Raw genomic sequence first — 27,879 nt, 5'->3', positions numbered from 1 at the left:
ATGGACCAATAAACTAACGAATAAAAAACAACTGAGTTAGACGGCACATGAGCGTTACGTGACATTTTAACTGTACCAACTAAATAACGAATTATCAATACAATAGAGTTGGACGGACCATGAACGTTCCATTGCATTTAACTGTACCAACTAAATAACAAACTAAAGAAACAAAAATGTGAGTAGTTGGAGTATCCCATGAATCACCACCGTATGATTACTCAAACAAAAACACAAAACAAATTGAGAAATGGATAGTAGGAGCGCCCATGGGTTCCATGGATTTTTCACCCAACTAACCATTTAAATAACAAAACACAATAATTGAAAAGAACCAAATTTAGCCAAGAACCATCGTGAATTAAGTTTAAATAAAATTTCATCGCTAATGCAGTCACATTTGAAAACCTAGATTGTCGGTCGTTTGGCAGTTGTGTCCCGCTTTGGCCTATAAGATCGACACTGTGGTCATGTTATCCCCCAGGTAAGGAATAGCGTCTTACCTTGGGTTCTCGGAATCGGTTTTCCAAGGCCCGACTCACAGTTCACTCCCCCTTCCAGTACTACGGGAATTGTAACACAACCTAGCCCTAAGGTGAAGAAGTAAAAACAAAAGTAGGGAATTCTTATACAATTTCCCAAAAATAAAAAAAAGGCAATCTATTTGATTTAAATTATTTAAGAAAATTATCTTTGAAGGTGAGGCATAGCCTCGGAATTGTGTGTGTGTGCATGACTATATAATAAACAATAATTAAATAATTATCTAAGAAAGATGTAAATAAATAATTTGAACACATAAGGCAATCAGATAAGCACGCATGGGCTCCTAAGCATATTACTAAGGCACCACTAACAACCTATCTTAAACCTTCAGCTCTGATACCAATCTGTCACACCTCAACCTAAGACAAAAATGTTGTGGCGTGAGATGACTGCTCACAGCTCTCAAGGTACTATCATGCAATAATTAAAATGAGAATATCTATTTATTTAATTTAAATATTCAACAAAATCCAAATAAAGCAAGTACATCAGTCATAAATAAAACAAACTAGAAAATAAATAGTCCAAACTAAAATTAAGTCTTGATAATCTTTCTCAAGCATATCAATCCCTAAGTTCTTCAACAAATCTTGACAAATCAGTACAAATGGTAACCTACATATGCGTACAAAATAAAAATAATTTTGTCAACACGAGTTTGAGTGAGTAAAACGCTAGTTAATTAAGATACAATACAATATTTATAGGAAAACGCAAACGCTTCCTATGAGAGAACAATTTAACCATAGCATTTACACAATTCAAACAAATAATAAAGAAAGGGCTAAATCGTTGCCATGCGAAATGGGCATTGGTTACCAAAAATGAGTTGTCAGTGAAACCATTATCATGCGATTGTACGTCGGCCACTACGACAGTCGTATGATCATCCTAAAATATGTTGGAGCTCTCCAAATGCGTTCAAATAAAGAAGGAAAACAAACAGCAAGTTAGGCATAAACTGATATACACACAAGTATAACAGTTGCTAATATCGATAATAATAATAATAATAATAATAATAATAATAATAATAATAATAATAAGGTACTGTAAATGCGCATATGTCCCCAAAAGATTAATAATGAGTAAAATAGGGGAGTGAAATACTCACCTTAGCAAATAAGCAAATGAATAAATGCGTTAAGAATAGCAAAATAAACGTCACGTTCGAGATGTAGCATAGACAAATTCTAACAAGAGTAATAATGGGAAATACTTTGAATTAATAAATGACTAAAAGAGAATCGAGATATGAATGGGTATTTGCGAGTTTAAAATAATTTATTTAAAAAAATAAATTTTATAAAGGTTATTAAAAATATATAATTTTAACAAAACCAAATTATTTTAATTATAAGTATTTATTTCCCTTTATTTAAAGTTGTATTAAATAATATTTAATATCTGTTTATAAAAATATACATAAAAATATTTGATTAATAATAATTTTAAGACATAATTTAATTATGTAATGTATATTAGAAAACTTCTTTTAGTTCTTTATTAGTTAACACCTTTAACAACTTTTAAATATTTATTATATATATATATATAAAAGGGTTCAAATAAAAAACAATTGTTTTGTGAGATATATGAGAAGGCTTTAAAATAAAATACAACACCCAAATAGAACACTATAACATGTAAATAAGAAACTATACAACTTTTAGAAACTACCGATCTCAACCACTAGATCTTAGATCCAATGGTGTACATATATTCTTATGATTCTCACAAAACTATTGTTTTTTACATTAACCCTACCACATAATATAATATATGTATATATACACACATACATACATACACATACATATACATATGATCATAACAAAAATTTGGAAAACAACTTGTTGATATGTCGATTAGGACAAAATATTAGTTGTTATAATTGTGATATTAATAATATATTTTAAAGGTTTAAATATGTAAATATATTAGTTAAAATTCCATTTACCAAAATTAAATACCAAAAACGGGTCTGGAGGGGCTCGAACATGCGCCCTCCAACACCCTAACCATTAACATACACACGCACCACCAGCTGCGCTAGGGTGCTATTTGAATACAAACATGAAATATATATGATATAACTAGACAGATGAAGAACCAGATCACACTATGAACCCTATAACACAAAGTCGATCGATCCTTTCAATGATCGTTCAATTAATGTTAGGGCTTCTGATCTCGGATCAAATGCGACCACAAAGAGCCTATTAATTAGCTTATATGATGCTGATTTGAGGGTTAATTTAGTAAGAACAAATGCGGTTGAACAACAATCAAGAACATTAGACAAGAGTGTGTTATAATGTAATTCGTTATAGGGGTTTAGACGTCGATGGAGTAAGGATTGTGTCTGCAAGAATAATTGCATTATAATGATCGTTTTCATGTATAATAAGAACGGGTTGTGTCGGCTTACAATATTAGGAAATACGAATCAAGTTTGATTGATTAAACATAATTATGATTGTCGGCAGGTTACTTAGGCAAGATTAACAACTCCTTTGATCTGATTTCCATGTATATGACGTGAATTAAGGTGCAAGCTAAAGAATGGGTATTCAGGTTCGCTATATGGGTTACGGGTATGGATTCAATTGATGGCTAAACGGGTTTGAATGTTATAATATAATCAGATTTGCAGATTAGTACCTGGTCTTTGAGCATGGGTACAAAATGATGTTAAATTATAACTTAGGGCTAAAAATGCATATAAATGAAAGTTTACTCATATATTTTTAAATATTAAACAACTATGATAAACAATTAGTAATAAAATAATAATACCTTGATCGACATGATATTTTCTTGATAAAATTTCCCGAACATATAAACGGGTCGGGTATTGGATAAAGTATTAAAAGAAACGATATGAGTTGTTACAGTGGTGCCAAAGTTCCTACGGAGGACATGGCAGTGTTTCGGTTGTCAACGGAAACTACGCAAAGATGAGTGGTGAGATTTTGTTTTGTTCTCCGCTAATCCTTGATGGTGGAGGTCCCACGGCGATGGTTAGTTGTTGAGGCGGTAGAAGATGGTTATCAATCGGTGGCCATAGTTGTTCATGTAGCTTGCTTATGAATAAAAAAAATCATATTAGTAAGTAATACAATCCAAATATCAGTTATGATGGTGGATGAAGCAACTTACCAGGTAACATTATTTTCTTAATTATGATATTATGACCATCATTTGTTAATATGGTGACTATGTGACTATGTTGATAGGTTAAAAGTATGATAAGCCAATGTGTTGTGAATGTGGAGAAAAGGACATGCACATGCAGGATATGGGACTTGATAGGGGTGCCATGAAAACATGGGTTGGCAAATCTTTTTGACATGGTGAAAAATAACATGCATGTGGGTCCACTGGAGAAGTGGGTTGATGAAGCTTATTGGTTAAACACTTGGAAGAAAGTTTATAACCATCAAATCATGCCTATCCTAGGCCCTGCTATGTGGAGACCATCACAATGCCCAACAACATTAACTCCACCTAAATATAATAATCATATTAGGAGGCCGAAGAAGAGCAAGAAGAAGGCACTTGGTGAGAAGAAAACAATGGCCGCTAACAAGAAGAGGAAGATGAAAATAGATGAGGTTCAGCAAGTGTTTTCTACAGGAGGCAGACTCACTAGAGTGGGGCATGAAAAGAAATGTAAAAGATGTGGAGAATATGGACACAACATCAGAACTTGCAGGTCAGCACCAAGTCAACCCTAATGATGTCAATAAGGTGTGTTTCATACTATTAAAAGTTGTGTTATGGATGTATTTGAGACAATTTGATGGTGTGTGTTATGATGGTTTGAGACAATTTAAAACTTGTACCACATGTTCTAGGCTTGGGTTATGATGGTTTGTGTTTGAGACAATTAAAACTTATAGCATGTATTCTAGATTTGGGATATGATGGTTTGTGTTTGAGACAATTTAAAGCTTGTATGGTATTTTGACAAATATTTTAAAATCATAATCATGTTAAATTAAAGTGACACATTACACTTAAAATTCAAGCAATACTATAAACTAAGTACAATGCTACTTCCGGTGACAATCGTCATTTGCCCAGTCAGAGTCCCACACGGGATCGGCTTCATAAGGATCATGATAGTAATCTTCCTTCGGCTCACTAGTGTAGTCGTAAGCTGCTTTCAAAACCTCAGGGTTATAATCATCATTCTGCTCCATTTCATGTTCTTCACATGGTCTAAATATTTCATCTTCTGGCACCAAATAAGCCTGCTGATCATCTTCTTCCAATTGACACTCCTTATCTTCCAGTTGACTTGCTTCAGTGTCAAACTGCCATACATCCTTCTCCAACTCATGTTTTTCCAAATGTACGCAGTCTATATCGCCGATATATCACCGATAAATCACTCGGTCCTTGGAGATATATAAATCAGAACATCGGTACCGATAATATCAACGATATTGACCGATATTGGACTAATATTTGACCGATATATCACCGATATTCCAGATATCAGTGTTTTAAGTCTTGATTATCAACTTTTAGTGTTCAACGTTAGTGTTTTAAGTCTTAATCAATTCTTACTTGCTACGATTGTTAGTGTTTTGCAATTTGCAAAAGATTAATTTGTTAATGGTAGGAAACTATACTGAGTTATTAATGTTAAATTGTTATATATATGAATTTTACATGATATTAAAACTACAGATATCTCACCGATATCTCACTGCGATAACCTATATCTCAGATATCGGTCCTTGATTGAAATCTGATAGATTTTTTCATTAACTGCTTAAGCTACAACATGACTGATAATGTGGAACAAAAATAGAGTAAATAGATGAAACAAGAAACTCTAAACATTTAACATAAACTAGAATAACAACAACAAAGAATACATTATCCCATACTACAAATACAATGTTAACAACTAATCAATAAACACAAACATAAACAAAGAACAACAACAAACTAATTCCTAGCAACATCTTCAAGCTTGTTACTTCTTTGGTTTTCATTCTTGAAAACTCATCTTTCTTGTTCATCATCTTCACCTTTGCTTGAATTACCTTTTTCACAACTAGGGCATGTGGGATGATCAACCCATTTTAGCCATCCACAACTTCCCTTCTGTAATGGACATAACATATCAACAAAAATACAACCTAACCAATTACTAGATGAATATCACATTTAACAAAATCAATTACCCCTAAAATTGACCTAAGCCAAATATACATAATCAAGATAGATTAACAGACAATAACCCTAATTCGTGACTAATTAAACACTTACACAGCACAAGGATCGACGAACCAGGTTTGCATCGGTCCTGGATATATGGTAACAAGTCCCTGCACCACACGAGCATCGCACACAAGATCCGTCGGCACGGGAAGGCTTGGAAGATGAACCCGAGTATTGAATTGACTTGGATGGAGACATCGCACACTAATGAAGGGATGAAGAAGTGAATTGATGATTCTTGTGTGATATGAAAAAGATGAACAAGTGAGTGATTAAATGGTAAGGATCTACGGAATGTTATAATAATGATATGAGGGTAATAAAGTAATTTCGTCGAATTTTAACGGGTCAACATGGGTTTGACTAACAGTTGGGCAAGAGTGAAACCGCCGGAGAAAGATAAGGGTTCAACAAGCGAAATTAGTTTTCAGTGGTTAATTGTGCACCCGCCGATATTACATAGGGAGGCAAATCGTAGTTTCTCTTCCAAAAATAAAAATATGGAAGACGATGAGTTGGCTCGTGCAAAGAATTTAGAATGCATGGTTGATTACTCATTTAACTTTCTTAAGCATAATAAAATCATATCGGTAAGTAAGAGTATAGTTAAAATACAAAGGGAGATAAATTGAGGAGCGTGAGAAGGATTTGTGGCCACACAGAAGACCTCTCAACAAAAAATTCAAAAAAAATAATAACTCAAAATATAAATAAAATATAGAAAAATTAAAAAACCAAAATGTTTTCCCCGTCATTCTCGTTCAAAATAAACCGACGAAAAGACACAATGTCGACAAAAAGACACAATGCAAAGAATGAACAAACAACACAATGATAAATTAAAAAAAAGACACAATAAGTTGCAAAATTTAACACAATGTTGAACAAAATATAATACAATGTTGAGTAATATATAACACAATATCAAGAAAAAAAAGACAAAATGTGAAGGAAAAAAGACACAATTAAAGACGGAAATAAACACAAAATATAATGATAAATAAAAAGACACAATGATGTTTTTCCTCAACCTTGTTATTTTTAAGAATTAAAGACGGTGGAAACATTTTTGCTTTTTTACATTTTTTATTTTTTATTAAATTTTCTGTTATGATTTTTTTATTAGTTTTTCATTATTTTTAAGGGTTTTATTTGTAGCTAAAATTCTTCTCATCCTTCTCATGTTTGTGCCCATTTATAGTATTACTTGACCCTGGTAAGTAATACAAGTCATACATCGAGCTATCCCAACATTACCGTCTTTTAAATCAATATCTCCACTCCCTTTTAAAAATCTAAAATTTGGAAATAGAATATCAATTCCATGAGATTCAGAAAGTGTATCCATATGTTTGGTAGGGTTGAGTTATTTTACAAAGGCCAACAAAAATGAGAAGTGTGTAACGCCATAATTAATTGACATGTATCAAGAAGGGACTAAGGAAAAATGGTATAAAAGTAATAGTACACATTTTCTCTCTCTACATGCAAGTCACATGTTAATTCCCCTATCATTTTAAAACGTATATAACTTTTTCTTGTGATGTTTTTTTTAAAGTTCACCATAATAACAAGCGTTTTTTTATCTTTAATATGAGTATGATTTTGTTATATAAAAATAAAAAAAAATATGTCATTGTGTCTTTTTTGTTTACCCTTGTGTCTTTTTTCATCAATGTGTCTTTTTGTTTGTCAATGTGTTTTTTCCGCCATTATGTCTTTTAAGTGATCATTTTTTTTAATACTAATAACACCGGTGTGTTTTAATATGTAAATATAATGAAAAATACCAACAAATTATCTAATACAGAAAACACAATGATGAATACATATTACACAAAAACCGTAAACGTAAAACATAATAATGAATACATATAACACAATGGTGTAAGGCCCCGTTACCGGTAGCCCTACTTTGGATGTTGGATTTACTTATAAACGCAGTTCTAATATCAGAGTTAGTTAAAACATTCGCGGAATATAAAAACTTTAATAAAACATTTCATAACAATTCAAAACTTGTCTTAAACAACCAACTTGTCTTTCGAAAACTAAGTAATTAAAACATATCACGTCTTGAGCCTTCTGATGCCAGCCTCTTATTCAATGCCACGTGTCTCCTCAAGAGAGCTGCCTCATCCTACTCACCTGCGTGCATACTAAAAGTCAGCTACGCTGAGTGAGTTCTAGTTAATCATACATTATACAATACACACAGACTTGTATTCTTTCATTCATACTTTCATACTTTCATGCTTTCTTTTGTACTAACTTGCTTTCATATCTTACGTTATAAAGAGCATTACGCCCTACATTCCTCGAGTATTATTAGGGCTCGGTACCCTCCTTCCTCGAGTATTATTAGGGCTCGGTACCCTCCTTCCTCGAGTATTATTAGGGCTCGGTACCCTCTTTCCTCGAATATTAGTAGGGTTCGGTTCCCTAGTTCTCGAATATTAGTAGGGTTCGATTCCCTCTTCGTTACCATACAACCATACATCATACCTCGAGTATTATTAGGGCTCGGTACCCTTTTCGTAACCATACAACCATACAACCATCCTTTCCTTCTTTTATTAACTTTATCACGTTTATACACATAAGCATACATATCATACTTACCTTATACATAGCGTTACAACCTGGCAGTACGTGCAATATCCGAAGATCGTTCACGTACCATCAAGCAATCATTCATACGTTTCACATTATTCACATAAGGCATACACTTATCTCTTAGGATAAGCGTATTAACAAACATATTGAGTATGCACATAGCCCCGAAAACATAACACATAAATGGGGCTAGAACTCACCTGAATCTTGTTACGCTCTCCGTTAATCGTTATTCCCTTCTTGAGCTGTGCACGGCTAACTGTATAATATTTACATGTATCAATTAACTACTACTACTCATGTTGTATTTCTATCTTTATATAACCCACAACGAACGGGGGTCAGGGGGGCAGCGCCCCTGGCAGCGGGGTCTAGGGGCGGCAGCCCCTAGCAGGGTCCAAGGAGCAGAGCCCCTGGCTGGGGTCGAGCAGCCAGGTCAGCTTGAAAAAATTTTATTTACATTAACTGTCTTAACACATTTTCCATTAGGTTGTTAATTTATTTTCTAAGCGAACTTAACTTTAGGCGAAGTTAAACCTTAAGCGAACTTAGCTTTGGGCGAAGTTATATAGCAGCGTACTTATATAACCAGCGAACTTATGTATCCAGCGAAGTTAACTAGGAAGCGAACATATAGGGCGAACTTAGCTGATGGCGAACTTTAAGCCAGGCGAAGTTAGGCTTGGCGAACTTGGCCTTAGGCGAAGTTAACCTTGACAGAGAACAGCTGCGGCCTACTGTTCGTCCCCAAACCCCATAATCATCATCGTTTCATCACGAAAGCCTTGAATGCGGGTTTAACCAACCCCGTAAACATTCTTATGTTCATTTTCGGATAAAACTTAACACGTAACAACATAAAGCATGAATCTTTAAGGATTAAACTTTTACTACTAGATCTAGGGTTCTTTTACACGAGCCGCACATGTTTGCAGGTCTAACGAGTTCGTTTTAGCATCAAGTTCGCAACTTTACGTTTCATTTGTATCCGATCTATACCCGTTCTAAGTTTCAAGGTTAAACGTTACTACAAACGTAAACTTTAAAGTAAAACGGCTTACCTTTCGGTCTCGTTTAGCTTGCTTATGGACTCTAGATCTTCGTGTATGGCTCGTAGAGCAAAGATCTACCACAACGGATGTTCGCTCAATCTCGTTTTCCCTCTTCCCTCTCGGCCGTTAGGTTTATGGTGGTGTAGGGTGTGTGTGTGTTTTGAGTGTGTAGAGAATAAGATGGAATTGAATGAGGGTTTAGGGTTTTAGGTTGGTTTAGGGGATATTTATATCCCTTAAAGCCCATGGACCTAAGGCCCATTCCCATTTAACCCACCTTAATTAATCTAAGTCCATGATCCGTTCTTTACTCGATATTATTTAATTAATAACGCGAAATCACTAAACGTAACTTTCTTTATTTAACATTATAATATTTAGGATGTTACAAATGGCCTAAGACGTAAGACACAATGTAAAATACATATAACACAATGACCTGAAATGAAAAACACAATGGAATCTACATATTACACAATGACATGAACGTAATACGCAATGAACATAATACTTTTTTCTCAACTTAAGTGAATGTTAAGCACAATAATTTAAACACAATAATAAGTAGAAAGACAAATATTGAGCATAAAGATACAATTACGAACAAAAAGACACGATGATGTAATCATTGTTTTAATTTTTATCTTTAATATGAGTATCAACTGAAAAACACATTGCATAGAAAAACTCAATTAAAAAACACAATGGACAACAATAACACAATATAAAAAACCCACTAACTTTTTTTTATTTTTATATAACAATGTGATATTCATATTAAAGATAAAAAAATGCTTGTTTTTATGGTAAAAAAAATGTCGTGTCAAGAAAGAAAATCATCATAAATGAGTTATTACTTTCATGTCATTCTTATCAATTTGTATTCTTAAATTAATCTCCACCACCCAAATTTAAGATCAATGGATTAGATTCCTTCTCACTATTCTCATTTTTGTTTTACTTTGTATTTTAGCCTTACCCTACCATGTTTGGTAAGTTCAATATTAATATCTTCATTTTGATTTGTCAAATTCATAGGAAATCCCAAGATTTGCAACTCCCCCATGATTGTCGGCATATCAATTAGGACTTCCAAAACTGGGTCAGCACGCCCAACCAATTCAACACCACCAATAACCACCACATTGCCGCCGGTATCCACCACCATGTATTCTTCTCCGTCCAAGTATGTAACATCCTGAGATTTCCTTGAGTAATATTAAAATATTAACTGCGCTAGAATAATTGATTTGAGTTAGTATAATAATAATAATAATAATAATAATAATAATATAAAGATAAAAGGATGGTGGGCTAGATAGATAGAGTTAAATATGGACTTAATATGAATATGGGCCTAAGGTTCATGGGCTTATGGAGTATAAATACCCCTTAAACCCTAAATCCTTTCCATTTCCATCATTCTACACCTTAGCCTACACCATCAAAAACACACACTTAAGCCAAACACTCTCTACTCTATTCCATTTAACGATCCAAGATCAACCAAAGGAAAGAAATCATTTATCTCAGCTAACCCATCATATTAGAACCCGACACCGTAGCCCGGGATGCCGAATGAGCTGTTTGAATCTAAATCTAGCTTTATTCAGGTGTTTAATCAACCAAAAACGAGCTTAAGGGCCACCTTAGCTCAGATCTGGACACCCTGAAGCTACCTGGGTCATAAACGATCAAACTCCAGAAAACCATGGTGATTAACAGCGGCTGACGGCGCCGGAATCGAAGAAAAACCGTAAAAACGCGAAGTGGATAGCTGGACAGGAAAATAAGGTGTATAAGTATATACGCCACATAAGTGTTAGCAACGTATAAGTATACACACCGCATAAGTATGATCAGTGCATATGTATATGTAACGTGTATGTACATGTAGCGTATATTTATATGTAACATGTATGTATATGTAGCGTATATGTACATGTACATGTAACGTGTAAGTATGCTCAGCGCATATGTATATGTAACGTGTATGTATATGCAGCATATATGTAAATGTAACGTATATGTATATGTAGCGTATATGTACATGTAACGTGTATGTATGATCCGTGTGTATGCAGAATCAGCGTATATGTATATTCGCCGTGTAGGTATGCTTAGCCGTATAAGTGCATGTAATGTATATGTATATGCCGTGTATGTTTACACCGTATATGTACGTATGAAACGTATATGTATGACTTATACGCCAGGAAGACATACACGCCAAAAAAACTTATATGGACTTAAGTGATTTTCCAAAATAAACGTAAAATAAATTGCGTATACGTACGTAAACGATATATATAGACTTATATGATATATTGAAATATCCGAAGAAAAATAGTAATAATAATAATAATAATAACACATTGTTAGAAATATGAATTATAATTAAAACAGAATCTATATCGATTTGTGAAGTAGACAAATAAAATGATTGATAATAATGATTGGATATTCAAATAATAACAGATATATAATAATAACAGCAAATATTCAAATATAACAAATATACATGCATACGTCACATAGTAACAATAATAATATATATATTAATAAAATAATCTTGGATTGGATAATAACAAAAGTTGCATATGAGTGTTGGTAAAGGAACATGAGTCATGAACTTATCTTACTATTTTCCTTCCCCGTGAAGAAAAACTTGGTTATATAATAACTTTCCATGTTTCATGTTCAGACATAATTCTATCTAGAAAAATGTATACCTCCAGACTCATAGATAAACTAAATAAATAATTATTGCCAACCCTTTTGCCATCACAAATTCTCCACTCCTTGATCCAGACCTTTAATAACGTACCGGCACCCTCGTATCGTACCTCCAAAATTACGAATCAAAATCATGTTCACATGATCTCTTTTGAATAATCTTTTAGTATAACCATCTCCCTAAATCCTGTCGAACAACCCAAAACAACTTCCCGGCAACGTATAATCAGAGGGAGTCCGTCTTCTGGCAAAAAGTTTGTAGCATCAGTTGAACTTGTTATACTTAATAAAGGTATAGAAATAATAATAAGCACACATATTACCTACATATATGATTACTTGTATATATATTAAAAACATAATCGAAGAAGTTCCGATGAACTGTAAGTTTAGGAATAATGATGGTGTATATAGATAAATTGTTGATTTAATCCACAATAAATAAATAAAGTACTAGTTTAAGTAGGGCAGTGGAAAATTATGAATTGAAAATAAACCGTTAATTTTTTTTCCATAGTAATGTTTTTAAATAAAAAATCTGTTTTAATTTAAATTATTATTATCATAAACACCTCAGTTAGAGAAACGAATACATATAACGAAAATTACTTTAGAGAAATTTTATATTACAAAAATAGTTTGAATAAATAACTATCTACATACAAGTTAACGAAAAACTTTTACTTATGTGAAAATATATTTTGAGCAAAACTTTTATACAATATATTCATAAGCAAATGATTCTAATTAAAATCCCACCAAATATGTATAGTTCTTACAGACGTTCGTAAACGAGTATTTATTTGGAACATTAGATCAATAAAGGTACGGATATCCTCCTTTACTATTGGCATAGTATAGGCTTCTTAACTTCATTCGTTAATCCTCTTTTACAAATTATTATCTCATATCATATACTCGTTAGTGTCGTATTCTTATTTGGACATTTTTCGGTCTCTATCAGTTTGACTCTGAAAATAGAATTACAAACCATATTATATGCGATATTATTTAAATTAAATTGTATTCATTATCGCATTTTGGTATCCTGAGACATTGAATTACGTATCTTAATATATTTAAGAAATATATCTATATTAATAGCTTTTACCCTTGTACTCGAATACCAGAGCACACCCCTACTTGTGGGGGTGACCACAAGCATGTCATTGCGGCATCGATGGCGTGGCACCTACTGTGACGGTGCGCCTAGATCACAGCGTCTTGCCTGTTTAATTTAAACTCTACGGAGTGCCGGTTATATATTTCGAGGCGTATGGATCGATCCTTGGATATTATTATTTTCTAGTGGATGGTTTGTATGTATGCCCATACACCATCGCACATAGGTTTTGGGGTAGCTACCCGGTTCCTCTTGTTCTGTTATACTATGTATCGGGCTCAAAGGGTATTTCGTATAAAATGATAATATTATTTGATTCTGTCAAGTAATTATAATTATTCTATTATTATTATTATTATTATTATTATTATTATTATTATTATTATTATTATTATCCGCTCGTGGCATTTGCTTTCTCATTTTATTTCTTTTCAGCAGGTTATCAAGGATGAAGGGGCCGTGTGGAGAGAGATAAATAAATAAGATGGAAGCACACTATTAGTGTTTAATAATGTATGAAATAAATGACTGTAACAAAGTTCAGTTGTTTTATAAAAAAATGGTTTTTGTATCTGATTCTGTAATAGTAATAGTGACACGTCATCCCAGAGCTAGGCTGGGGTGATACATATATGAACTAAAGATAAGTAAATACATAATAATCAAAGGTAACGTTTAGAGTGAATATTCGATCTGATTAAATAATTGAACTTCAGTTTTTCTGATGAGATTTTTGGTAAAGGCTTATTAAGGAAAATTAAAATTTTCCAAACTGTCCTGGCAGCTTAACCCCAACCAGGGCTCTGCCCCTTGGATCCTGCTAGGGGCTGCCGCCCCTAGAACCCTGCTTCCAGGGGCGCCGCCCCCGGAGACCTTAGCTAGGGGTTACGATAACCTAGAAATATGATATAGAGAGGGCTAGTTAATTTATACATGTAATTGTTATACAGTTAGCCGCGCCCAATTAAGGAAAGGAGTTACCATTAACTCTGAAAAGTGTCGGACCCAGGTGAGTTCTAGCCCCATTTCCTTATTATGTTTTCAGAGTTGTGTGCATACTCAATGTGATTAGTTAATACACTTACTTTAAGTGGTAAGTGTGTGATATGTGAATGTGTATGAATGATACATGTATGAGGTTAAGAGTATGCATGAAAGTATGTAATAAAATGTATCTGTAAATAACTGTATGTATGGTTGTATGGAAAGAAGGGACCATACCCTAATAATACCTGAGATAGAAAGGACCAAACTCTAATAATATCTGAGATAGAAGAGACTAGACCCTAATAATATCTTAGAAAGAAGGAACCATGCCCTAATAATATTTGAGACAAAAGGGACCAGAACCTGATAATATTTGAGATAGAATGAATCATACCCTAATAATATCTGAGATTGTAAAGATAGCTATACATGTAGTATGAAAGTACGAGAGTATGTAAGTATGAAAGTATGAAAGAATGTATGTATGAATAAATGTGTGTACGAAAGAAAGGTATACAGGTAAAGTATATAATATGTATCTTCAGATGCGTATATGAAAGTAAGTGTATGAAATGTATGTTAACTGATTAACTAGAACTCACTCAGCGTAGCTGAATTTTAGTATGCACGCATATAAATAGGTTAAAAGAACTAGCATGAGGATGACACATGGAAAAAGTGGAATGGTTGGCATCTGCTGATGGAAGAATAATGTTTTATCTTATGTAATATGTCGAGACAATTTGTGATGTTTTAAGACAAGTATTCTATGGTTTGTAAGAAATGGTTGACGTTTATTATTCCGCGAAAAGTTTTAATTAACTCTGATATTTAGAAATGTGTTAATTAGTAGATCCGATGCTAAAGTAAGGCACCGGAACCGAGGCCTTACAAAGTAGTTATCAAACACGGGTGGTGATTTATAGATAAAATCAACAACATATTGATACTCCTCCCTGAACACTAGTTTTCATGGAAAATAGCTCAATCTTCATCAAAACTGGGTTTGTCTTCCGAATAATACGAATCTATCGGTTCATAGAACTGGGGTGGGTGACGACCAAATGGATGTTGCTCTCCATCGCCACCTTTGTCCCAGACGACGATGCTCGACTCGGTTTCCACCTTGCACATCTCCCATTGTAATTCGAGACCGCGGACTCATTTTTGGAGCCGATTGATCTCTTCAAGATCACGGACTCGTTGTCGGAGTCTTTTGATCTCTTTAAGATCGCGGACTCGTTTTCGATGTCGTTTGATCCCTTCAAAATCCTATGGGTCATGATATACTCCATCGCTGCCTCGGTCGGCGGATCTGCGAGTAGGGCGTCAATTTTCTCCACGAGCACGTAAATAGAAAACACTTGTGTCGTTGCGTATGTTGGAAAATCTACAAGAGAACAAGTATTCATCTTTATGTCGAGCCATTTGAGAACCAAAAGCTCTAATACCAATTGATACAGCTTCGAAAGTGATCAATGGCTCAAGACACTCATGATAATCAAATATGATAAAATCGAACAATAGGTTCTACAACAAAGGTCTCTTCAATTAAAATTCAATCAAAAACTGAAACTGAACAACCTCAAACCCTAACTTATACTAACATACAGGAGATAAATATGGAAACTAAATAATTATAATAATAATAAATATAATGTCTTGATCTTCTTGCATCATAAATTAAGTTAAATAAGTAGGTATCCTGTCACACACTGTAGGAGAATAAAACCCAACTTTTTAACCATATACAAATTCAAATACATAGTTTCACTTATAAGACTTCCAAGATGCGCACCTTATCCATGCACTTGTTTTGACTATACCCTTTGGTTTCACCTCAACCTTGCTCTGTGTTGGAAACAAGTAAGTCTGGTTGAAAACTTGAAAAGAGGCTTCCGACTTTGTATCATTGTATACCGTATGTGTATATACAGAGGTGTTGATTAATTGAATAAGTTTTCTTTCTAAACAATTTTTTATTTTTGTTGAAACAGATTGCTTAATTAGAAATAATGAAATATTCTATTTTGTTACACCGGTCTTATCAATTTTATTCTTAAATTATTGAGTATTACAACGAGACTCCAAAGTGGAGGTTACACAATGTCTTGGCACAAATAAACTCAATCAATGACATATTACAAGGACAACGGGATGGGATCAAGTCGTGCAACCGGAACACAAACTAAAGGATTAGCTCTAGGAAGTGTGACCCCAATACCCTCTTCCATATCAACGGTAGCTAGATTCCCATTTTCCCCTGCCTTCCACTCAAAACACTGAATCATCGCACCAAGTGTCACATGTACCATCAGCAATCCTAACGAAGTCCCTGGACACATCCTTCTTCCACTCCCAAATGATAATAAATGGTAGTGTTGTCCTCTCACATTCAACTGCTTTCCATCAAATCTTTCGGCCGGAATTCAAGTGGGGTATCCCAGTGAGTGGGGTCTCGGCCCAGGCTCCAAACGTTGACCAAAGTTGTAGTGTTTGCTGGAATATGATATCCTCCCACGGTACAATCTTGTGTTGATGATCTAGGAATCAGTGGCTTTGTAGGTACGGAAGGTTTGGTATATCCGATTCTTGTATTAGCCGATTTTTTCCGATGACTTGATCGATTTCTTCAACTGCTTTTTTCATTATGTTTGGATGGTTTATGAGTTCTGCTAAAGCCCATTCTATGGTTAAAGCAGAACTGTCTGTTCCGGCAATTAATATCTCCTGGAAGGATATCCAGACATGTTAGTAGATGAATATTTGAAATGTAAATAAATTTAAATATGGTATGGTGATGTTAATTACTAGAATGAGAACTTTAATGTTCTCATGGGTTAACTTTGTCTCCATGCTCTCATCTGCTGATATACGGAGTAAAATGGTGAGCAAGTCCTTGGCTTCTCTTCTATCTTGCTTTATTGTCACTTCATGGTCCAAAATGATTGTTTCCATCAACGCGTCAAATCTTCTCCGAATATCCTTTGATTTTTTAACAAATCCCTGCAAGTCTAGATACTTACAGAACCATATATGATCCGAAAGGTTAAATGCCCCAACAATCTCCGCTGTCTCAGTAATTATCTTGGTTATGTCCCGCGATCCATCCTCGTCCTCTGAACACCTCTTGCTCATAAACAATCTGGATATCACATTGCTTGTCAACTTCATAAGCTCTCCTTCTAGTTCCACAGATTTTCCGTCTATAGCCTTTTTTGATATGTATTTTATAAAACAGTTAAGTTCGTCACGCCTTACTGGATAGAGATGACCCAGTGTTGCACTGTTGAGGAGTTCCGACGTGATGATCTTCTTCATGAACTTCCAGTAAGATCCATAAGGAGCAAAGACAAAGTCTTTATCCCCATATGCAAAGTAATTCACGATTGAGTTATGTGGCCGATCCGAAAAGGCATTATCATGCGTTTTAAAGATGTCTTTTGCTGTTTCTGGTGAAGATACAACAACACAAGGTGTGGAGCCTAAATAGAGTTGAAATAATGGTCCATGTTTGATAGAAAGCTTGTGAAAAGCTTGATGAATGAATGGAGTAAGGAGGTGTAGATGCCCAATAATGGGAAGGCAGAAGGGAGTCGAAGGAAGACGAGATTTAAAACGAAAAGATTTGTATAAGTTCGATACCAAAATAGACGAGACCAGGAACATAAGAAAGAGGGTGAAGTAGCCAGCTTGGAAATCAGGCATGGTTGTAGTACAGAATTTATGAAAGTTGTATATTCTATGATTTATATTAACTTGTAGGCATATATATAATACACGCGCCAGCAGACAATATTGACCTCGGCCGGATATGAGATATAGTAGCCAAGTGTGATTACCTACAATTGGTCATCAATGAGAAAAACAACATTGAATTTTGCTCAAGATTACGGTTGTAGGTGGACCGAACTAAACCGGACGAGACCTTGTACGTGTTCGACTGTTAAGCTTTTATTGGACAAACGAACGGTTGACGATTACTCTACGGAACAAAATTATTGTGACCGTGTCTGTGTCCATTCATTAAGGAATTGAGTTTGTCCGTGTCCATTTGTGTTTGTTCGTTAGTATATATTGTAAACAAACGCTAACAGACAATAATAGACAACCGAACGATAACATACACTAATGGACAAAAAAACACAAAAATATCAAAATACTTAACATAAACACTAATGAACTTTACACCACATGATATACAAAAATACTTAACACTTAGGTAGCGTTTGATATACAGGAATGACAGGGGGAATGAAATATTTCATTACGTGTGAATGAAAAAAGTGGTGTTTGGTTGCTCAATGGAATCATCCATAACACAAGGAATCGCATTCCACAAAACCATTCATTCACACCCCCCCTTTTAAATCATTTTATTTCTCTCTCACCCTACTTTCTCAGCAGCACCACCACCTAACAACCATTACCACCACATCGCCGCCACCACCACCTGACCACCCCCGTCTCCGTCACCACCACCGCCACCACTACCTTACCACTAGAGCTACCACCGCCACCGCCTGACGATAACCGCCACCACCACGGTCGCTGCCTGACCGCCGCCACCCTACCAACGCCATCACTACCAATGCTACCACCGCCACCCCACCCCCACCACCACAACCACAACCACCGCCCCTGCCTCCTAACTTCCACCACCACCATTTTCGATGTCGGAGATGCCACCGCCACCGTCGCCATTTCAGATTTTTTTTTTTTTTTTTTTTTTTTTTGTAAAAAAAAATATATTTTTTGAGATAAGAATGTTTTTATTAATTTTATTTAATTCTTTCCATTTTTTTGGATACCAAACAACATAAAGTGGCCATTCATTTCATTCTCATAAGTTAACCAAACAAAACAAAGGTATGGTAACGATTCATTTCATTCTCTTATTCATTTCATTCATTCTTCTATTCTATTTCCCCTTAATTCCATTACTTCTAACCAAGCATATCCAACATAGTAACCAAACACATAATCATATCAAAATAATGTTTTGGACTTCAAAATACACAAACTTTTACGAGAAACAACCTTCAAATTCTTCATTTTTCAAGGAATTTCAACATACACAACACTATTAAATGTACATTATTAGACGGATGTTACCAGACGTTCACGAACTCTATTAAATGGCGCGATCTTTGTCCGTGTTCTCCCATTAAGCTTACCAAATAAAAAAATTTTGTCTGTGTCTGATTCGTTAATTAAACGGACAAACATAAACGAACTTACCACTGAACGGGCAGCCAGACGTCCGGTTCTTTTACAACCCTACTCAAGATCTATATCTGAACTGTACGAGCTACTGGCCATATTAGGTTTATAATTATGAGCCCTCGGTCGTTAGATATCTAGGGTTTTGCATTACGTTCTTTATATATTGTAATTCATCATTAAGAAATGATCAGTTGAGTCTCAGTGCCTTAGGTTATGTTGAACCGGAACCGAAACCGAACCGAAAATGACAGATATATAGAATTGGAACCGACAAATATATGGAACCGGAACCGAAACCTATTATAGTAAACCGGTTCGGTTCCATAACCGGTAAAGTCGGCTCTCGCTAATCGGTTATGTTCTAGAACGGTTCGGTCTTTTATATATCAAATGGGTTGTGCAACTTTGTAAATTTCAAAAGAAGTTTATATAATTGTATGTCTTCTTTCATGATAAAAATTAATTTAGATTACAACATGAATATCCATTATATTTTGTATTAAAACATAACTGTTGAAATTAAATAAATTATTAGTGACAATGGATTAAAGGAAGACCATATCATTTAACATTATATTACCTTAAAATCCTTAATCATAATTGATCTTGGTTGCTATGTATCGAATGTAAAGAAAAAAAAATTTGAATTAATTAAATAATGATTAAACGAATGTCGGCTAATAAGTTACCTTATTAAAAATGGGGATTGGTAAAATTATTTAAAGAGTTTTTAATATTCCGCTTCTTCAGTCCCACGTCTAGAACCGCGGTTTTACCTGGAACCGAACCGGGAACCATTTAATGCAAATACTGAGAGCCGAGAACCGTAAAGTAACACAAGTTAGCGGTTGTGAGGCACTTGTTTGGTTCCGATTCCTCGATTCTGGCAGTTCCGAACCGTTTCTTGCTCACCCCTACCACCATCACTTCTACTCTATCGCACCTTCATTTCAGTTTTGTTGCATAAAAGTTTCTAGTTTTTATTGAATAAAGCTTTGTTATCATCGACCATCTTCTTCTTCTGCCTATTTCCAATCCTTAATTTGTCATCCGCTTTATTTATGGGGAATATTACCTTGTTTCTTTTTCTTTCCCTTTCCCTTTCCCTTTCCCTGGCACATGCAATAGAACAAAGAGTATGACCCGGCCCTTTTATCCAAAACCCAACCCGAACCCTTTACTCTTTTAGGAATAAACATGGACCCCATAACCTACCTTTAAACAATAAACATGTTGGGTATGAATAAGGGTTTCAAGGATCCAATCTTTTACCCTTTAATGACAATAATGACATCTCCTGTCAGCATCTACTAGGGTTGAGCACAGTTGTTAGTGCACGGTTTTGCGTCTAGAGTCTTTGTAATTATCATTAATGTTTATTTGATATTTAAATGTAATATTTAATGTTTATTTTAGTCTAATTCGTTATGTTTAAGTCTAGTTCGCTAGGAATGTTAGCGAACTAAGACTAGTTCGTTAAGGTTAAGTCTAGTTCGCTAGGGATGTTAGCAAACTAGGACATTATAATGTATTCCCTCCTGATACGTTAGGAGATGTTAACGAATCAGGGGGTGGTTCGTTAAGTTAATTTATTTAACGAAGGGGATGCTGGTTCGCTAGGGGATGTTAGCGAACCAGATCGTCTTCTATAAATAGTGAACCACTGTTCACTTGTAAATAGTGGAAGTTTTGAGGGAATTAATATTATTCAGAAAAGTTTAAAGTTTATACTCTCTCTCAAGCTTCACGTTAAACTTATTTAATATATATACATACGTATAACACCGAATCAAGGTAGATTATGAGATAGATCTATAATATTATAACTGACAGATCTGAGATCTGTGTTAATCGTTATTGATTGTTGGTTATTGTTCATGTACGTGATCAAACAAGTGGTATCAGAGCTTTCGGTTCTCTTTACGCTTGATTTGGTGTACTATTTGTTACGATTATTGAGTTTTCTGTTTGTGTTCGAGTTTGATTTAATTCGTTGTTGATTTGATTGAATTCTGGATGAATTAGATTGAATTTGTGATGGTTAAGGTTTTGATAAGATTCAATTGAGTAGAATTGGATTGTAGATTGGGTTTGTGATGTTTATTGTGTTTTCGGTTTAAGTCCGTAAACAGGGGATTGGTTTTGGTTGAAATTGATTAGTGTATTAGGACAATCGATTACGAGATGTGTTGAGCTGAATTCGCGTTGTGATTATGAGCATTTTGGTATATGACTTGTTATGTTTGGTTAAGAATTGAGTGAGTATTACAAATCTGGAATCGATAAGTTTCTGGGTTTGATCTTCATAAATCTGGAAAAACACGTTGAAGGTTTGAAGATATGAAGATGAATGCGATTCGCTATAAAGTTCCAGGCGATTCGTTATGTTTTTAACTTGATTCGCTATCAGTTCGCTAACTGATTCGTGTGAGTTAATCAATTCGTGTCATCTAGTTCGTTAACTAGATAACCGATTCGTTTGACACGTGTTTGTCTTGGAATTTGTGCTCTAACAACTTTTTGCCACGTGGCAGAAAGGAATAAAGTTTGTTACAAACGGTTGTAACAACCTGATTCGTTATAGTATAATTCGCTATAGTGTTGATTCGCTATCAACTGTAGCTGTTTCGTTATTTTAATTCGCTAAGCACTCCTTAGTAATTCGTTAAGTTGACTTGGTCAATTCGTGTGATCAATTCGTTAAGTTGACTTGGTCAATTCGTGTGATCAATTCGTTAAGTTGACTTGGTCAATTCGTGTGATCAATTCGTTAAGTTGACTTGGTCAATTCGTTTGGTCAATTCGTTAAGTTGACTTGTGATTCGTTAAACCTTCATCACATTCGTTATCTGTTTCGCCATTTGGGTGATTCGTTAACTTTATTTGTGATTCGTTAAGTTGACTCGCTAGGTTGACTATTGATTCGCTAACACACTCACCTCATTCGTTAAGACTTGATTCGTTAAGACCCAATTCGCTACACTATTCACAGTTCGCTCAACCTTGTTCATTGATTCGTTAAACACAATGTGTAGTTCGCTATAACTGTACACTTGTTTATTTTCAAATATGGCTGGTTTGTATGCATTGGCATCTCAAAATATGTTGATGCAACAGATGTTGCAACTTGATACTGAGATAGGTTCACACTCTAAATGTCCAAGATTGATGAAGTTCAGTGACTTTGCCAAATGGGAACCTCGGTTTCGTGCACATTTGGGTTCGGTTAATCCTGACTGCTCATATTGTCTTGATGAGGTATATGTTGCACCAATGATTGGTGATGATACTATTGGGTATACTCCTAAAGCTGTCTCTCAATACTCACAAGAAGAGAAGAAAGCTTTAGAAATCGAGATAAAAGCATATTCTACTTTGACTATGGCTTTACTAGAGAATATTTTTCATCAAGTTGGAAGTATCAAGAGATGTGCATCTTTGTTTCAACATCTGCGTATGAGAAGCATGGGAAACACAGCTGAAAGTAAGAAAGTGATGCTCAAGTTTCAATTTCGAAACTTTAATTTATTGAAAGGAGAAACAGTTGAAGAGATGACTACAAGATTTAGTCACTTAATTGCTGAAATGGATAAAATGAAAATGGAAATTTCTGAAAGAGATAAAATTGACACTATCAAGAGTTTACTTCCTAGTTCCTACTCAACATTTCTCATGGTTTTGAAAGAAAATGGTTATTTTCTGAATGAAGACTTGACAGCACTTGAATTTCTACAAAAGATCGAAGCTAGAGAATATGATCTTAAGTGTCAAAAATCTTCCAAAGAAAATCAAGATCCGGCTTTCTATGGTGGAAGTATGCCTCTCAGTTCAACAATCTCACAAATCACTGCTTTTCTTACTCATGCCGCAAGTGAAAAAGAATCTGCTATATTTAATGATCCAAAAGTTTGTTTCTACTCTGCTGGTAATTCCGGTGGTTCTGGAAGTTCTACTAGTACCAATCCATTTGCTACACCACCTAGTGTGAATATGAAGGAAGCTGAGCAAAACTTTGCTTTTCTGACGACATTTATGTCTTCTTATGAAAACTTGGTGAGTAGTAAAATTGCCACAAGTGAGTTAACTGATGAGGATTATGATCAGATAGATCCGGATGATCTAGAGATCATGGATTTGAAATGTAATATGGCCATGATTGTTCGTAAAGTTAAAAGATTCATGCAGAGAACTGGAAAAGATCTTCCAGCGTTAAACAAGAAGTTGGGTTTTAATAAATTAAAGGTGAAGTGTTATAATTGTCAAGAATTCGGGCATTTTGCGTAGGAATGTGACAAACCAAGAAAAGAATACACTGGACCTCGTGGTCAAAGTCAAAATGTTTCTTCACCACGGGGAAGTGATGCTGAAAAGAAACCATCTTCTTCAACAACACAAGCAATGTTAGCAGACGGGACTGATTGGTCACAACGGCTACTATGCAATGATGTTCAAGCAAATTTGGCTATGTTTGGGTTACATGAAGATTGTCAAGATGCTACTGGTAGTGTGATGTTTTCAGATAATGATTCTGGATCTGATTCTGACGATTCTTACGACAAGCCTTCTGAATCAATATTTGCTTGCATGGCTAAGATCAATGAGGGTTCATCCAAGACCATTTCTGGTGAGAACTGGATCATGGATAGCGGATGTTCTCGTCATATCACTGGAAATCTCGACCTATTAACCAACGTAAGAAATATTCAAGGGGGTTATGTAGCGTTTGCTGGGAATTCTGGGGGCATGATCACACAAGAGGGTGATGTTTCAAATGGTCATATTACATTTGAAAAAGTAAATTATTGTGATAAGGTTGATCATAACTTATTGAGTGTATCGCAGATTTGTGATAAAAAGTACACTACAATATTTACTGACAAAGAGTGCCTTATCTTGAAACCGGGTTTTATTATTCCCGAGGACATGGTTGTCATGCGATCACCATGATCAAATGATATTTATGTCTTAAACATGAGTTCTAAGATATCAACATCGATCGAAACATGTTTTGTCTCGAAAGCAACTGAGAAAGGCTCGATTCTATGGCATCAAAGAATGGGTCACATTCATGTTCGAAAGATGAATTATTTAATGGCAAATAATTTAGTTGAGGGTGTTTCGTTAACGAACTTTAAGTTATCTGATCACTGTGTTGCATGCAAGAAGGGCAAGCAGATGAAGATGACACATCCTTCTAAGTTATTGAATTCCATTAATACTCCTCTTGAACGATTTCATATGGATTTTTTTGGTCCAGTGAATCGTGCGAGTTTTTCTGGAGACTGGTATTGTCTGGTAGTGACAGATGATTATTCAAGATATTCATGGGTGTTATTTATGAGTTCAAAAGATCAAACACCTGTTTTGGTACAAAACCTTATTACTAAGATAGAATCACTGTACAAACAAAAGGTGAGGAGAATCCGAAGTGATAATGGTACAGAATTCAAAAACACTATTTTGGATTTCTTTTGTATTCAAAAGGGAATATAGTGCACCTTATGTACCACAACAAAATGGTGTTGCTGAAAGGAAAAATAGAATTCTGATTGAAGCTGCACGTACAATGCTTGCTGATTCAAAGCTTCCTATTCAATTTTGGAATGAAGCAGTGAACACAGCTTGATATACACTTAATCGGGTTCTAACAGTAAAGCGACTCAAGAAGACAAGCTATGAAATATTAAATAACAGAAAACCTAATTTAAAGTACCTGGAACCATTTGGGTGTCCGTGTACAATGTTGAAGAAGGAATCGGGTAAATTTGATGAAAAGGCTATCGAAGGATATTTCTTGGGATATGCGTCTCCAAAGAAAAGAGTATTTAATTTTTCATCTGGCTGTGTTGAAGAATGGTACCATGTGGACTGTCAAAAGTACACAACTCCTTCTCAAGGGAAAGGTCCAGACTGGATGTTTGACTACGATAGTTTATTTAACTCTTTTACTCCTTCGACTGATCACATTTATGAAGATCTGGTTAGAGCATACTTTGAAGAACATTTGAACATTCCAAGCTCTTCTATTTCAAATGCAGTTGAAGTTCAACCAGATACTCCAACTGAAGACTCCCAAGTTGTTCCTCCAGTTGTTATTGATAGTGCTTCTACTTCTTCCGATGATGATCAAGCTGAGATTCAAGTTATTGATCTTGATAGTGATAATGTTTCATCTCCCGAATTGGGTGAACATTACACTAATTTATTTGATAATGTGTTGTTCCTAAAAATCCTACTCTTCGGATTCATGGATATCATCCACAGGACAATATCATTGGAGAACTCGATGTGGGCGTTCGAACACGTCATCAAGTTGCTTCGTCAAGCGACAATAACGTATTGTGTGCTTACACGAATTTACACTCTTCGGGAATTGTGAATATTGCTAAATTCAATTGCTTTCTATCTCAAGTTGAGCCAACGACAGCTCGTAAGGCACTTGATGATCCTTCTTGGGTAGAAGCTATGCAAGAGGAATTACAGCAGTTTGCACGATTGGGTGTTTGGGATTTAATAGACAAGCCTGCTAGTGTCAAGAAAGCTATTCCGACTAAGTGGGTATTTAAATGTAAAAAGGACGATCGAGGGGTGATTGTCAGAAACAAAGCACGTCTAGTGGTGCAAGGTTTTCATCAGCAAGAGGGTATTGATTATACTGAGGTTTATGCTCCAGTTGCAAGATTAGAGTCGATTCGAATCTTCCTGGCTTATGCTGCTTACAAGAATATCAAGGTTTATCAAATGGATGTTAAAAGTGCTTTTCTTAATGGTGAACTACATGAGGAAGTGTTTGTTCAACAACCACCTGGTTTTGAAGATCCTGATTATCCAGACCGTGTTTACCGTTTAAACAAGGCTCTGTATGGTCTACATCAAGCCCCGAGAGCTTGGTATGGCACGCTCGCTGACCATCTGACTGATAATGGCTTCAAACGAGGAACTGTTGACTGCACTTTATTTCATAAAACTGTTGGTGATGATCTTCTTCTAGTCCAGATTTATGTTGATGATATTATATTTGGGTCTACAAACGACACTTTATGTAAGGAATTCGAGAAGTCCATGCAAACCAAGTTCGAAATGAGCTCGATGGGAGATATGAATTTCTTTTTAGGGCTGCAGGTTCATCAATCTGATAAGGGAATCTTCATTCATCAGACTAAATATGTGAACGACGTCTTGAGCCGATTCAAGATAACTGCCGGAAAAATCCCTTCAACTCCTCTTCCAGTGGGTCACAATTTATCACCGGATGAATTGGAGGATACCGTTGATCCGACCCTTTATCGTGCTATGATTGGTTCTCTAATGTATTTAACTGCTTCTCGACCCGACATAATGTTTGTTGTTTGTGTGTGTGCTAGGTACCAAGCTAGTCCCCGAGTGACTCACCTGGCAGCGGTCAAGCGTATTTTACAATATCTACGGGGAAATCCTGACATCGGGTTATGGTACCCCAAAGATAATACTTTCGAGTTTACCGCCTACTCAGACTCAGATTATGGAGGATGCAAGATCAACTTCAAATCAACGACTGCAGGATGTCAATTCTTAGGAAACCGACTTGTTTCCTGGCAGTGTAAGAAGCAGACAACGGTCTCTACTTCAACCGCCGAAGCTGAATATGTTGCATCCTCGAGTTGCTGTTCCCAGGTTTTGTGGATACAACAACATCTTCGCGACTACGGTTTGACGTTTCTTACTACTCCCATCTTGATTGATAATTTTGCTGCTATTAGTATCACCAAAAATCCCGTACAACATTCTAAAACGAAACATATCGAGATTTGATATCATTTTATACCGGATTGTTATGAAAAGAAATTAATTGATCTTGAGAAAGTACACACAGATTTTCAAAAAGCCGATCAATTTACCAAAGCGTTTGATAAAACAAGTTTTACTTTTTTGCTTGGTTTAAATGGATTGAAGACCCTTGCTGAGATCCTAATATTAGGATAATTATCTTTTAATTGCTTTATAAATTTAGTCTTATTTTTTATGTTTTAGGTTTTAGGGGGTGAAAATTCTAGAAAATACAAAAAGAATGTGTTTTTAGCTTGTATAGATAAAATCCAAAAACAGTAAAAAAAAATTTCAAAATTCAAAAAATATTGTGATTTTTGTTCTTTAATACTTTTCCTTTAAAATTTAGAAAAATCAAAAACATTTTAAAATTTTGAAAAAACAAAAAGAATGTGATTTATGTTTTTGTACAGAAATATCTGAAAATCCAAAAAGATTGTAAAGTTTTTTTTGTTTATAAGAAATTTGTAAAAGACAAAAATATTGTGTTTTAAAGTTTGTATAGAGAAAATCCAAAAAGATTTTTAGATTATTTTCTCGCTGAAA

The 27,879-nt window shown here is 35.0% G+C and overlaps 1 pseudogene across 1 annotated transcript; it reads right to left on the bottom strand.

Moving 5' to 3' along the window:
* Positions 1 to 16,394: 16,394 nt before the first annotated feature.
* Positions 16,395 to 18,157, bottom strand: LOC143599107 (cytochrome P450 93A3-like; annotated as a pseudogene). The gene is made up of 2 exons (XR_013147238.1): positions 17,113 to 18,157; positions 16,395 to 17,031 (listed from the first exon to the last, which is right to left on the bottom strand). The product of XR_013147238.1 is annotated as a cytochrome P450 93A3-like (transcript).
* Between the last annotated feature and the right edge of the window lie 9,722 nt (positions 18,158 to 27,879).

Source organism: Bidens hawaiensis, unplaced genomic scaffold, assembly GCF_021521415.1.
Source record: "Bidens hawaiensis isolate Kalapana, Puna unplaced genomic scaffold, B.hawaiensis_p1.1 tig00051506_1, whole genome shotgun sequence".
Taxonomy (NCBI): domain Eukaryota; kingdom Viridiplantae; phylum Streptophyta; class Magnoliopsida; order Asterales; family Asteraceae; genus Bidens; species Bidens hawaiensis.
This window is presented reverse-complemented; position numbering and strand designations above follow the sequence as displayed.